Source organism: Ursus arctos, unplaced genomic scaffold (genome assembly GCF_023065955.2).
Source record: "Ursus arctos isolate Adak ecotype North America unplaced genomic scaffold, UrsArc2.0 scaffold_7, whole genome shotgun sequence".
In the NCBI taxonomy this organism is placed as follows: Eukaryota; Metazoa; Chordata; class Mammalia; order Carnivora; family Ursidae; genus Ursus; species Ursus arctos.
In genome coordinates this window covers 59,895,443-59,910,570 of record NW_026623089.1, presented here as the reverse complement: position 1 = coordinate 59,910,570, position 15,128 = coordinate 59,895,443, and the positions used below count along the sequence as shown (strand labels likewise).

At 35.2% G+C, this 15,128-nt stretch overlaps 1 protein-coding gene and 1 pseudogene across 6 annotated transcripts in view; one reads left to right on the top strand and one right to left on the bottom strand.

The window, feature by feature from the left end:
- Positions 1–15,128, bottom strand: part of JMJD1C (jumonji domain containing 1C) — a 322,853-nt gene that overhangs the window by 136,193 nt on the left and 171,532 nt on the right. The window lies entirely within an intron of this gene.
- LOC113259259 (dynein light chain 1, cytoplasmic-like) lies at positions 5,911–12,001 on the top strand (annotated as a pseudogene).

Sequence of the window (15,128 nt, the reverse complement as noted above, 5' to 3'; positions counted from 1 at the left end):
CCCACTGAGCAGGAAGCCCCATGAGGGGCTCAATCCCAGGACCCTGGGATGAGGGCCCGAGCCAAAGGCAGACGTTTAACCAGATGAGCCACACAGGAGCCATGACAGGGCTCTTTAAACCAAGGGGCTTTTCTCTATTTTTTTAAGCATTCTTAACTTTTTAAGAAAGTAATGAAAATGCTATCTGAGCTATCTAGGTAAGCACCAACAAATAGATTTGAGGGGCTTAATAAAAATGTATGTTGATAACTCTTGATTTTGTGTATATTTGAAAATTTTCTTAATAAAAAGTAAGACAAAACACTTACAGGAAAAGAAAAGTTTCTGCTCCAAGTTTATTACAAATATATATATGGACATTTTCATAAATAACTTAATTTTATACATGTCCACAAATATAATATTAAGTGTTGGCTTTATTTCTAAATTTTTTTGGTGAAGGCTTAATGTCATTCATGGCTGTTTCATATCAGGTATACTTTTTTGTTTACAAAATTGAAAGTCAACACACACATATATAAATGCATAAATATGGGAATACTTTCACCAAAAACTAAATGTTTCCCCTTCTAGACTATCTCGAGGACATTGATACATATTTCCCATCTTTTCTATTCCAAGTACATAACATGTACTTAACATGTAACACAATCTAATAAATGACTAATAAACAGTCATATCAAAATGTCTAATCCAGGGGCGCCTGGGTGGCTCAGTCGTTAAGCGTCTGCCTTCAGCTCAGGGAGTGATCCTGGCATTCTGGGATTGAGCCCCACATCAGGCTCCTACGCTGGGAGCCTGCTTCCTCCTCCCACTCCCCCTGCTTGTGTCCCCTCTCTTGCTGGCTGTCTCTCTCTCTGTCAAATAAATAAATTAAAATCTAAAAAAAAAAAAAAAAAGAAAGAAACCAAAATGTCTAATCCAGTTTTTATATACTTTAACTTTGTTAAAAAGAGGATCGTTTTAATTAATTTGAGGCACTGGTTTGGGTTACATTTAAGAAGTTTAAATAGGCAATATATAGAAATACATTATATTTTAATTACATTTCACAAGGCTTAGGATTCTTAGCATTTTCCATTTATATTGATAAAAACTACCTACCTTAGAAAGTAGGACATAAATTTTTTAAAATAATGAGTTACATAATGCAGTTTTTACAGCTAAAACACAGTACCTGTATTCCCTTTCCTGCATGTTAGAAAGGCAAAATACTGCTACAAGAAATTTCTCCCAAGGATAAATCTCATTGAGTAAAAATGCTATTACCATCCTGTGGTGAGCTCACTGCCCTGCCAAATTTTCCCACTTAGTTGCAATCCACTGACAATTAGGAGGCAGAAGGCTAAGAATGTTAAGAACCCAAGTATTGGGCCACCTGTGTGGCTCAGCCGGTTAAGCGTCTTTGTCTCGGGTCATGATCCCAGGGTCCTGGGATGAAGCCCAACATCTCTGCATCTGCGGAGAGCCTACTTCTCCCTCTCCCTCTGCCTGCCACTCTCCCTGCTTGTGCTCTCTTTCTGTCAAATAAATAAATAAATAAATAAATAAAATCTTAAAAAAGAAAGGACACAAGTATTCTGCTATAAAAATGAGGAAATGCCTCTTGACAATCTTTTCATTTGAGCACTAATTTGTCTTAAGACTTTTCAGTCCTTGAAAATGAAGTATATAAAGGTCACTTCACCTTGATGTCATTTCTCAACTGAATTTTAGATATTTAAGTATAGTATTTTTCTGCAAAAAAAAATCTTTTTGAAGATCGGGGGGCATCTGGATGGCTCAGTTGATTAAACGTCCAACTCTTGATCTGGGCTCAGGTCATGATCTCAGGGTTGTGAGATCAAGCCCCACATCAGGATCCACGCTCAGCCTGGAGTCTGATGGAGACTCTTTCCCTCTCCCCCCCCTTCTTTTTTTAAAAAAAGCTTTTTTATAAGTAATCTCTACCCCCAATGTGGGGCTTGAACTTACAACCCCAAGATCAAGAGTTGCACGCTCTGACTGAGCCAGCCAGGCATCCCTCGGCAAAATTAATTTATAAAGATAGACGTTTTCTAAAGCCAAATATCAAAATGAAATCACAAAGCCATTTCTCAAGAAATTTTTTTAGTTAAAAAAATAAAATGTTAAAATCAGAGACTACTTTGTATACTGATAAAAAGCAAAGGAAGTAACCTAAGTGATTCACAGCACTCTTAAATAACTTTCAGAGACTGTCCTGATAAAAGACTACTGTCACAGAATTCATTAGATGCTGACCCACGAAGAGGTAATACGTACATTGCATTATACTGTAGCCTATACCACTTTCTCAGTACCATTAAATTTGATTTATTGGCATCAAAAGTTTTAATAAAGGAGAAATACAACATGGTCTTTGCTAATCCTTTTGAATATAAATTTGTGTTCAAACAAGTTTCTTTAAAAAAACTGAGACTTTACTCTTTTTAGATTTAGGGGGAAAAATCTAATTTGGCTTTAATAAATCAAACTATCAATTTTATGGTTTTTTTGCATTAAAATAGTAAGTAACACAGGTTATTATAATCTATAATTATATATGCTAAGTGTACAATCCAAGATCTTTTTTAAAATTGTGGTTTCTCTTGTTTTTAAATCTTGTTCCCTAGGCTAAGGAATTCTAGTCCTTTACAAAAACGAACTGACCCAGAAAAATGGAGACACTACCTCACAGAGGATAAGGTCAGCACAGCAGTCCGACAAAGTGCCTCTAAATGTTGCTATCAGACTATTGGCTTCAACCTTGATAACAAAATTTATAAGACAACCAACTGGATGCCTATCCAAAAATGATTATCTAGTAGTGGGAGCAATGAAATGCAGGAAAGAAAGGCCTTTCTTTCTGTATAAATACTGTATAAAGCTAAATATCCCATTTAATATTCATTTAAAAGGAAACTTAATTCCAAATACAATTTCTTTTAAAACATGGCATTTTCATTGTGATACGGAAATTGAACCATTATAATTGTTTTAAAAAATCCTTATTGGATAGAAATATATAAACTATCTTAACGTCTTTATTAACCATATAAGAGTGGTATAAGATCTAGGCATCTGGGTTTACGTTAACTATGTTACTTATGTTAACTACTATGTTAGCAGGTTACTATGTAATGCCTTTCAACTTTTTTTTTTTTTTCTTAAGATTTTAAATATTTATTTGTCAGAGAGAGAGAGAGCACAAGCATGGGGAGCAGCAGGTAGAGGGAGAAGCAGGGTCTCAGCTGAGCAGGGAGCCCGATGTGGGACTCGATCCCAGGACCCTGGGATCATGACCTGAGTCGAAGGCACACGCTTAACTGACTGATCCACCCAGGCGTTCCCAACTTCATTTTTAAGATAGGGTAAGATATTATGGTATTGCACATATGCCTCTAAAATTTTTTAATCTCAGTAATGTTTACTTTGCTTACATTTCAAACTTCACCTAGGAATTTTCAAGTTCTGAACTGGTGTTCTTTCCAGAAAAGAAAAATGGAGGAAAGAACAACTTTATGTTCTGCTAGGGGAAGGAAGCAAAAGGCATTTATGTGAGAAAGAAATCTGAAAGAAAGTAAACTTTGGAAGAATGTGCCTCTGAAACTGGGAAATGAGTCTTGAGAAAGCTGGAAACAACTTCCAAGGTTTTTGTTAAGTTTTCTTTATGTTCCTTCATATTTCTATGAAATAAGGAGATAAAAAGTCATGGACTAGGGGCACCTGGGTGGTTCAGATGGTTAATTTGGCTCAGATCATGATCTCTGGGACCTGGGATTGAGCCCCACGTTGGGCTCCTGGCTCAGTGGGGAGTCTGCTTCTCCCTCTCTGACTTTCTCCACTGCTTGTGCTCTCTCTGTCAAATGAATAAAAAAATCTTCAAAAAAAAAAAAAAGAATTAAGGGCTAAATCCTGTGTAATATGCTAAAAAAAAACAAGGTAAAGCAATGTTCTTTTCAAAACTACACACCCAGATTTCAATCCTAATCATACATTTGTTAATTTTCCATTGACTTCCACATCTTTATCCCTAGAGTTACCTCCTGGGATATTTAATAAAATCTAGAGCACAAATAAAGAAAAAAGAAGAATGAGAAACTCAATCTGAATGATAATGATTAGAATACAAAAGACAAATATCATAAAGGTTCTCAGCACAATGTGTTTCAATGTTGTCATCAAGGTGCTACCATGACTCCTTGGTTTTACATAAATCCTGTACAGGAGACCTTGAGAACCCTGTACGAGAAAAACCCCACAACAGAAGAATGAAAATAAAGAGGAACTTGGAAGAACTAATTCCCAATTAGTGTCCACTGCATTAGACCCTAACCCCTCAGTTTTCAAATCCTATAAAGATGTTTTGTAAAGTCAATAGAAAATCCATTTTTTTTCTTTTTTAAAGTAAGCTCTACAGCCAACGTGGGGCTTGAATTTACAACCAGAGATCAAGAGTCATATACTCTACCTAGTGTGCCATCCAGGTGTTCCCACCATCGTTCTTTATAGTAATCCCCTTATAGTGGCAATCCTGTTCTTGAGGCATCCTTATGTGGATTCCCTCATTCTTTCTAGATATGTGAGGAACAGTCAGCAGGTGGGCCAGGGACATCTACCCTGTTCTCCCAGACAGAAAGTATACTTAGTGACATTCTACAGGTCTTATTACTACAATAAGGAAACGCTTCACATTTAAAAAGTATTTGATAACCTAAAAAAAACCTGCACATTATTTTACTTAATCATAACAACTTCCAATGAAACTGGGACAAGTAAAACTGAAAGAGGTTAAAAGATACATAAACTCGTAAGATTTATAAAATCCATGTTGTTTAACAAATAACCCAAGTGTTCTTTCTATCCAAAAAAAAAAAAAAATCAAAACCAAAAGAAATGAACAGAAATACTATTTCTAAAAAGCTTATCTGGAGCTCTTTAGAACAGATCTAAATATGATCTGAACTTTTTCTAAAGGTTATTCAAATAAAATTTAAATATGTATCGCCAAGATAGACCCAGATGTAATGACACAGTTTTAGAGATGCTTAAGGGTTGACTACACATGCTACATGAACTCCACAAACTTTAAAAATTTGAACAAATAATCTTTCAACTTTTCAGCTTTTTATTAAGATCAATTATCTTCTGTAGTGGGACAAGTTATTTTTTCACATAATGACGATGGGAGAATGGCAAATATTATTTCCTTCAACCCAGTGGAGTTTCCTTGCTTACAGGGGAAAAAAAACAACAACAACAACAAAAAAACTAGTTTACACTTTCAATAACATTCTCTTTGAGCAGATACATAACTCACTTTAATAACTGCTTAATAGGTCTATCCAGCCCAAAAGGAAGAGGACAGCACTGAATACACCACAAGGAAAGGAGCAAAATGGGACAATCGTTGAAGCATAATACACTCAATATCTGCATTTTTTGACTGCCCAGCTTATGAAACTCTTTCTTTTTTTTTTTTTAATGATTTTTTATTATATTATGTTAGTCACCATACAGTACATCCCCGGTATGAAACTCTTTCTTATGTTTGGGGAAACCCCTACCTTTTCAGGCAGTCTCTTACCTATAGAAACTGGAAAATGAGATACATTCCCAGACTCCTTAGTAGCTAAGTGCTATCATTCAGACAAATTTATCTCAGAATTTGAATCTAAAGCCTGGGGCTGGGGAGGGAGAGGCACCTGGCTGGCTCAGCTGATAAAGCATGCAACTCTTGATCTCAAGGTTGTAGGTTCCAGCTACCGTTAGGTGTAGAGATTACTTAAAATATAAAGTGAATGAATGAATGAATGAATGAACAAATGAACGAACAAAAGAAGGGAGGGAAAGCAAGCCAGCCCACCTGCCTGTGGGAAGAAGCAAAGGGCAGGTAAACTCGATGTTGGCATGAGTGTTGGAAGTAGGAGCATCTTTATGTGCTTTCCAGAGGTAGTAATGTTCCAACATCAGAATGGTGAGCACGTAATTTATTGTCCAAACTGGGACACTTCTGAGAGTGAAATGAACTATTAATTATTACCAAGAAAAACCAAGATGTATGGCTACTATAAGCATCAATGGTATTGCTATAGTGACTTTGTCCAACATGGAACCACTTTTGTGATTTGATTTTGCATCAGTATTGGCTCCTGCATAGCCTCCAAGCATAGTTCTCAGATTTTGCTGGGATCCTGTGTTCCAAAGTCCTTTGTTCAAGTCCTTTTTCTGCTTGAAATTGTCTTAGTTGGTTTCACTGTTTTAACAAAGAACATGGTAAGAAGATCTATAATGAAGAGGTACCTATTTATTACACTGGGGAGAACTAAATTTGGATGCCTAAAGTTCTGCTTGCTATTTAAAACCACTAAAGTAAATACATTATGAAATTTATCCAGCATATTTCTTTTTTTTTTTTTTTTAAAGATTTTATTTATTTATTCGACAGAGATAGAGACAGCCAGCGAGAGAGGGAACACAAGCAGGGGGAGTGGGAGAGGAAGAAGCAGGCTCATAGCGGAGGAGCCTGATGTGGGGCTCGATCCCATAACACCGGGATCACGCCCTGAGCCGAAGGCAGACGCTTAACCGCTGTGCCACCCAGGCGCCCCTATCCAGCATATTTCTAATTCCCTCTTATTTGATAGAGATGAACTCTTTTTTCTCTACTATATTTTTCTACTTCAGCATAGGAAAATACCATTGTTGTCTCCATTTGTCTAAAAAATAGTTATAGTTACAAGATGTAATGGTTAAATGGAAAGATCTGTCTTTTTTGCAACCAGCTGGAATGATGGGAAAGGACAGCTAATTAGTACCCGTCCTCTGCTACCACCTTGATCCCTCTATTCTTAACTCCTTCCTCTTGGAAGTTGGGCCAAGAGTCCCACATTATGCTTTAAAGCCTGTCTGAACAGTACACCAAGCAGTGGTGCTGTTAACTCCTCTGTGACTCATTTTACAGCTCTCCCTCAGGCTCTCTATATTCAAAGTATCATCACTTCTGTTATCCTGGTTTATTTTGAAGGGTAGGGGGAGAGTAACCTCTCTACTTTCTGGAGACAGCTTGGTGGAAACACATTTCAGTCTCCAACGGAAAAAAGTGAAACAGAAAGAAAAAGTCCTATAAATCTAGAATGTATATATCCTAATTTGTATAGGAGCTTTAAATTAGTTCTTAAAATTGATAAACAAGAGAACTAAGAGAACCACCCACATTAATGTTCCTAAAAGAAAGGTGCCTCTGGCCATATTTAACTATTGTGACTTTGGCACCCTCTCTGCCTCTTCCAAAATCCCTAAGAATAATTATCCTACACCTATGATAACTTTCTTTCTTATATGAGAAAAATTACAAGGCAGAGGACTGCACAGGAAATACAATAGGATAGTTTCCTCATTTGTCTAAAGAGGTATTTGAATTTAAACTTTTTCTGGTCCCTTTTAAGACAAATATTGTATAACTCTACTTTTAACCATTTCACGTTAAAGTAAATTTTATAATTTAAAAACGCTTGTAATCTTTGAAATAATGATAAAACAAAGTTTACTAATGAACATGCATAACGGCTTCTTTAAAAATTCAATATAAATTCAATACAAAATGTAAAGTTATAATTTTATAAGAAGCTGTTTTTGTTTTTTTTTTTTTAAGATTTTATTTATTTACTTGAGAGAGAGAGAGACAGCCAGTGAGAGAGGGAACACAAGCAGGGGGAGTGGGAGAGAAAGAAGCAGGCTCCCAGTGGAAGAGCCTGACGTGGGGCTCAATCCCAGAACCCCGGGATCATGCCCTGAGCTGAAGGCAGACGCTTAACGACTGAGCCACCCAGGCACCCCAAGAAGCCGTTTTTCTATTAATGTTCATAAACTTGGCAGTACCCACCATACTACACAATATCAACTCACTTTATGTAACAGCAGACCTAAAAATCACATGAAGAACAATGAGAATTAGATCTTGGTTTTATCTCTAACTGTGCTACTCACATTAACACTGTAAATTTGAACATATCACATACCTTCTGAACAGCTTGTAGAGTAACACAATAACTGCTGAAAACAAATAATGACACTGGACATTCTTGTCTCATTCCCAAATGTCAGTGAAAAAACATTCACTACTTCACTATTAAATATGTTAACAGCTGAAGACTTAGTGTAGATATCCTTTATCACAATAAAGTTCCCTTTATTCTTTGTTTCTCAATTAAAAAATATCAGAAACAGATATTGAATTTTATGAAAACATTTTTCTTCTTCTATTACATAGCTTTTTTCTTTCTTCTGTTAATGAATTACACATTATCTTTTCAAATGTTAAACAGGCTTTGAATTTCTGACATAAACCCATCTGTTTATCTTGCATTATATATTTTTTAATATATCACTGGACACTACTACGTAATGCACTTTTGATGGTTTTTGCATTCCATGTGCAATGCTATATATTAGTCCGCAATTTTCCTTTCCTGTAATATGCTATTCAGGTTTTGTTATCAATGTTATGCTGGCTCATAAAATGAGCTAGAAAAGATTTTTCCTGTTTTTCTATTCTTTAAAAGTGTTTCTGATATTTCTTCTTAAATATGTAGGAAAATTCAGCCGTATAGTCAGGAAAGGTTTGCGGACTACATTTCTCCATAGATAAAAGATTATTGGAATTTTCTATCTCAGGGGCTCCTGGCTGGCTTAGTAGAGCATGTGACTCTTGATCTCAGATTTGTGAGTTCAACCCTCACATTGCACAAAGAGCCTTAAAAAAAAAAAGAAAAGAAAAAAGAAATTTTCTATTTCATATTGTGTATATTTTGTTCACATCTGATTTTTAAGAAATTTGCCCATTTCACTAAAAATTTCAAATATATTGACATTAAGTTGTACAAAATAGTTTGCTAGTAACTTTTTAATATCTGTAATATCTGCAGAAATAACCAATTTTTGGCATTTGATTTTTTACCTTCATACGTTTGTTTCCTATTTTACTTACTTCTATTTTTTTTAAGTAAATTAAAAAAAATTTTTTTCTTTAAGTAGGTTCTATGCCCAGTGTGGAGCTTGAACTCATGACCTCATGCTCAAGAGTTGCATGCTCTACCAACTGACCAATCAGCTGCCCTCCTATTTTACTTACTTCTATTTTTTTTTTAAGATTTTATTTATTTATTGGACAGAGAGAGACACAGTGAGAGAGGGAACACCAGCAGGGGGAGTGGGAGAGGGAGAAGCAGGATTCTCGCTGAGCAGGGAGTCCGATGCGGGGCTTGATCCCAGGACCCTGGGATCATGACCTGAGCAGAAGGCAGACGCTTAACAGCTGAGCCACCCAGGCACCCCATACTTACTTCTATTTTTATCATATTCTTCATTCTTTTTTTTTTTTTTTAAGATTTATTTATTTGAGAGAGAGAAAGAGAGCCCAGGGGTACGGGGGAGGAAGGGGCAGAGGGAGACACAGAGAAAGTCTTAAGCAGATTCTGTACAGGGCATGGAGCCCGACATGGGGCTTGAGCTCATGACCATGAGATCACAACCTGAGCCAAAACCAAGACTTGATGCTTAACCAACTTGTGCCGCCAACATGCTCCTATCCTTCATTCTACAATTAATAGGTTTATTAATTTGCTGTCTGTTCTCTAACATCTTGAAATAGAAATAGATTTTCAACCTTCCTTCCCAATATATACATTAAGTGCTATAAATTTCCCTCTAACCATTGGTTTAACTGTTTACCACCAGTTGTGAAATACATTTTCATTTCATTTACTTCAAAATATTTTCTAATGTAAATAGCAATTTCTGCTCTGAACCACAGATTATTTAAAAACATGTTGCTTACTGGGATGCCTGGGTGGTTCAGTCTGTTAAGCATTTGCCTTCAGTTCGGGTCATGATCCCAGGGTCCTCGGATGGAGTCCTGCATTGTGCTACTTGCTCAGCAGGGAGCCTGCTTCTCCCTCTGCCTGCCTTTCCCCCTGGCTGCGCTTTCTCTTTCTCTGACAAGTAAATAAATAAAATCCTTAATATATATATATAATATGTTGCTTACTTTCAAAGTATTTGGGGGATTTTCTAGTAATCTCTCTACTACTGGTTTCTAGTATAATTCACTGTGGCCACAGAATTTATGCACATAAATACAATTCCTTGAGATTTGTGAGATAATTTGTGAGATTTATTTTATGGTCCAGTATATGAACTAGTTCCCTAAGTACAATAATGTATACTCCACATTTGGGGGGTTAGGGTGGAGAATGTCCTGTATGTGTTAACTAGGTCAAGTTGATTAATGTTCTTCAATAACAATATTCTTACTCTTTTCTAGACTTGTACCATCACTTTATGGAACAAATATGTTAAAGTGATTATGGATTTTTATCTATATTCTTTTAGTTTTTTCAGTCTCTGCATTAACAACTTAGAAGCTAATCTTAATGAAAGTATAAATTTAGAGTTGTCATATCTTCTTATTGAATTGACTTTCTTTTAGTGAAGTCTTCGTATAATTTACCTTTTTCCACTGTATTATTTTCAACCTCTTTTATATTTTAAGTACGGCGCTTATAAAGAGCATACAGTTGGGCTTTGTTTTTTATTTAGTCTGCCTATCACTGGGTTTTACCTGAATTGCTTAGTCCATTTCAATGTAATACAATGACTAGTACAAATGGGTTTAGGTTGATCCTCTGATGACTTATCTATTTGTCCCATCTGCTCTATTTATTTTTAAATGCATCTTGGATTAATCAAATGTTTTATTATTCCATTTTTTCCTTACATTATTCACTTTCTTTTTTTTCGATTAACATATACAATGTATTATTAGTTTCAGAGGTAGAGTTCAGTAATTCATCAGCTGTATATAATACCCAGTGCTCATTACATTACATGCCTTCTTTATTCAATTTCAAGTTATACAATTTTAATAATTATTTTAGTGATTACCTTAACATATTATTAAAGAATTCCTGAATTAGTATTAACTACCATAATTAGCACAGTTTAATTAATAATTTTAAAAATAATGCAACTTACAGCAGTTTAATTCCATTAACCCACTCTATCAGCTATTGTGATATTATTGTCATATGTTTTACTTTTATGATTTAAAATCTACAGACCACAGTAAAGAGTTTCTTAAAGTCAATACTTTAAACTATACCTACATTTTATATTTTTATTTACGTAAATTTTATTATTTTATAAAATATCTTTATATTTACCTAAAATCCTCTAGCACTCTTCATTCTTTCCTGTACTTACATGCTTTTCTCTGGAATCACTTTCAGCCTAAAGGCTGAAAGAGCTTTACAGTTAAGTTCTACTACGAAGAAACTTTTAATTTCAATCTTTAAAATATCTTCCATAATAAAAAGGGAGAGTATTTCATAGCTCATCTTATAAGTCTTGCATAAACTTCAGACCAAAAGCAAACAAACAATGTAGAGGAAATTGCAGGCCAATGTCACTCAGGACTACAGATGCAGTAATTTCTGAAAAAAGCTATCGGCAATCTACGGCCAGCAATATAAAAAAAGATAATTCATTAGAACTAATTTGGGTTAACCCACGAAATCAAGGGATGCTTACTCTTAGAAAATTTTATAAATGTCACTCAATATAATACAATAGTGAGATGAACCACAGCTTTCATAGCAACAGGGGGCCTCATAGTCTGGGCATTGCCAAGCCATCCCCCAAGTGAAAGTAGGCAGTACTTCAGTCCCAGGTTCACAAGGAGACTGAAAGGCCGTGATAAAAAATGCCAATATGCTGGAGGAGATAAAACAGGACTCAGTGGAGTGTACTCCTGAAACACTGGAGAAATATAATATAGAGAAGGACACTGTGGCCCATATTAAGAAACAGTGTGACAAGAAGTTCAACTCCACCTGACACTGCATTGTGGGGAGGAACTTTGGTAGTTACCTCACCCATGAAACCAAACTTCACCTACTTCAACCGGGGCCAAATAGTCATTTTTCTGTTTAAAACTGGTTAAAAGCATGGACTGATCTGCACCCAGTGATCCATCCAAAAACAAGGACTACGCCCTAAACTCCCAATACTAGACACTGAAATCTTCAGCCTTAAGCTAAAGGAACACCTCAGTCTTTGAACCATTTCTGTATTGCTTTGTATAGGTCATTCTCTCTACTAATTTGTTGTAGTTATAAAAAAAATTAGCAAAATAGCTTGCATTTGTATTTATTTCCTATTCCATACCTTTCTGCCCTGTTTTTTCTTCTCAAAATCAATTCCTTTAAAAAATTAATAAATTTGTGGGAGGAAAGCAATATTATATATTAATTTTTTTATACAGGGAAAAATATAGTCAATAAATGCAGTATTTCAACTCAGCACCTAAGCATGATAAAAAGAATCAGGCAAAACAAGAGAATTTCCTGAACTTGATTAAGAACATCTACAGCAAAGACCAACTTTAATGATAACAAAGAAGCCGGCCCGCAATCAATCTATTCAACATTAAATGGCAGTCCAAGTGAGAAAAAACAGGAAAAATCAATTCAAAAATAATTTAAGAAATTAAAAAATAACTCATTATTTGCAGATGATATATCCTCTATGTTGAAAAGTCAAGAAAATTTTGTAAGGTTGTTGGATACAAAAGTAAAAATTTAATATATTTAATTAACTGCATCTATTAGAAAATAAAAGTATTTTTTAAAATTCCAGTATTGTTAACATACAATGTTTTATTAGTTTCAGGTGTACAATATAGCAATTCAATAGTTCTATGCATTACTCGGTGCTCAACATAAGTGAATTCTTAATCCCATTCACTTATTTTCATCCATCTCGCTACCTAACTTCCCTCTGGGTAACCATGTTTTTTCTCTATAGTTAAAAGTCTGTTTCTTGATTTCTCCGTTTTGTTCTCTCTTCTGTTTCTTAAATTCTATATATGAGTGAAATCATATGGTATTTGTCTTTCTCTGACTGACTTTCTCTGACTGGCATTATACTCTCTAGATCCATCCATGTAGATGCAAATAGCAAAATTTCATTCTTCTTATACCTGAATAATATTCCGTTGGGTATATAGATCACTTCTTTTTAAATTTTTATTTATTTATGTTTTTTAAGTAGGCTCTCCACCCAGTGTGGAGCACAACACGGGGGCTTGAACTCAGGACCTGATCAAGACCTGAGCTGAGATCAAGAGTCAGAAGCTTAACCAACTGAGCCATCCAGGCACTCCTACCAATTCTTTATCCATTCATCTATCGATGCAACTTGGGCTATTTCCATAATTTGACCATGGTAAAAAATGCTGCAATTAACATAGGGGTGCATATATTTTTTCCAGTTTTGAGTAAATACCCAGTAGTGGAATTACTGAATCATATGGTATGTCTATTTTTAATTTTTTGAGGGACCTACATACTGTTTTTTACAGGACTATTCCAGTTTGTATTCCTACCAACAGGGCACAAGGGTTCCTTTTTCTCCACATCCTCACCAACACTTGTTGTTTCTTGTGTTTTTGATTTTAGCCACTCTGAACAGCGTGAAATAACTCATTGTTCGGATTTACATTTCCCTGAGGATGAGTGATGCTGAGCAAATCTTTTCATGTGCCATCTTGTATGTCTTCTTTGGGGAAATGTCTGTTTATGTCTTCTGCCCATTTCTTAATTGGATTTGATTTTTGGGTGTTGAGTTGTGTAAGTTCTTTACATATTTTAGATACAAACCCTTACTGAATATGTCATTGGCAAAAATTTTCTCCCATTCAGGTTATCTTTTAATTTTGTTAGTTGTATCCTTTCCTGTGCAGAAGCTTTTTATTTTGATGCAGTCCCAATAGTTTATTTTTCCTTTTGTTTCCCTTGCCTCAGGAGACCTATCTAGAAAAATGTTATGGCCAATGTCAGAAGAATTACTGCCTGTGCTCTCTTCTGGATTTTTACGGTTTCAGGTCTCACATTTAGATCCTTAATCCATTCTGAGTTTATTTTTGTGTGTGGTGTAAGAAAGCAGTCCAGTTTCATTCTTTTGCATGTAGCTGTCCTGTTTTCCCAACACCATTTGTTAAAGAGACTGTCTTGCCTCCTTTGTTGAAAATTAATTGACCATGTAGGTTTGGGTTTATATCTGTTCTGTCCCACTGATCTCTCTGTGTGCCAATACCATACTGTTTTGATTACTACAGCTTTGAAGTCTGGAATTGTGATACTGCAGCTTTGTTTTTTCTTTTTCAAGACTGCTTTGGCTATTTGGGTCTCTGTGGTTCCATATAAATTTTAAGATAGTTTGTTCTACTTTCTGTAAAAAATGCTGTTGGTATTTTGATAAGGATTGCATTAAATCTGTAGGTTGCTTTGGGTAATATGGACATTTTAACAATATTTGTTTTTCCAATCCATGAATGGAATGTCTTGCCATTTGTTTGTGTGGTCTTCAATTTCTTTCACCAGTTATAGTTTCCAGAGTACAGGTCTTTCACCTCTTTGGTTAAATTTATTCCTGGGTATTTTATTATTGGTGCAATTGTAAATGGGATTGTTTTCTTAATTTCTCTTTCTGCTGCTTCATTACTATTGTACAGAAATTCAATGCATTTCTGTACATTGATTTTGTATGCTGCGATCTTACTGAATTCATTTATTAGTTCTAGTAGTTTTTTTTGGTGGGTCTTTAGGGTTTGCTATATAGTATCATATCACCCGTAAATCGTGAAAGTTTGACTTCTTCCTTACCAATTTGGATGCCTTTAGTTCCTTTTTCTTGTCTGGTTGCTGTGGCTAGGATTTCCAGTACTGTGTTGAATAAAAGTGGGGAGAGTGGACATCCTTTTCTTGTTCTTGACCTTAGGAGAAAAGGTCCCATTTTTTTCCCAATAAGTATGATGTTAGCTATATGTTTTTCATATATAGTCTTTATCATATTGAGGTATGTTCCCTCTAAATCTACTTTGTTGAGTGGATGTTATACTTTGTCAAATGTTTTTACTACACCTATTGAGATGATTATATGGTATTATCCCTGTGCTGTATCATGTTGATTTACAAATATTAAACCATCCTTGCATTCTGGGAATAAATCCCACTTGATCATAGTGAATGATTTTTTTAATGTATTTTTGGATTCAGTTTGCTAATATT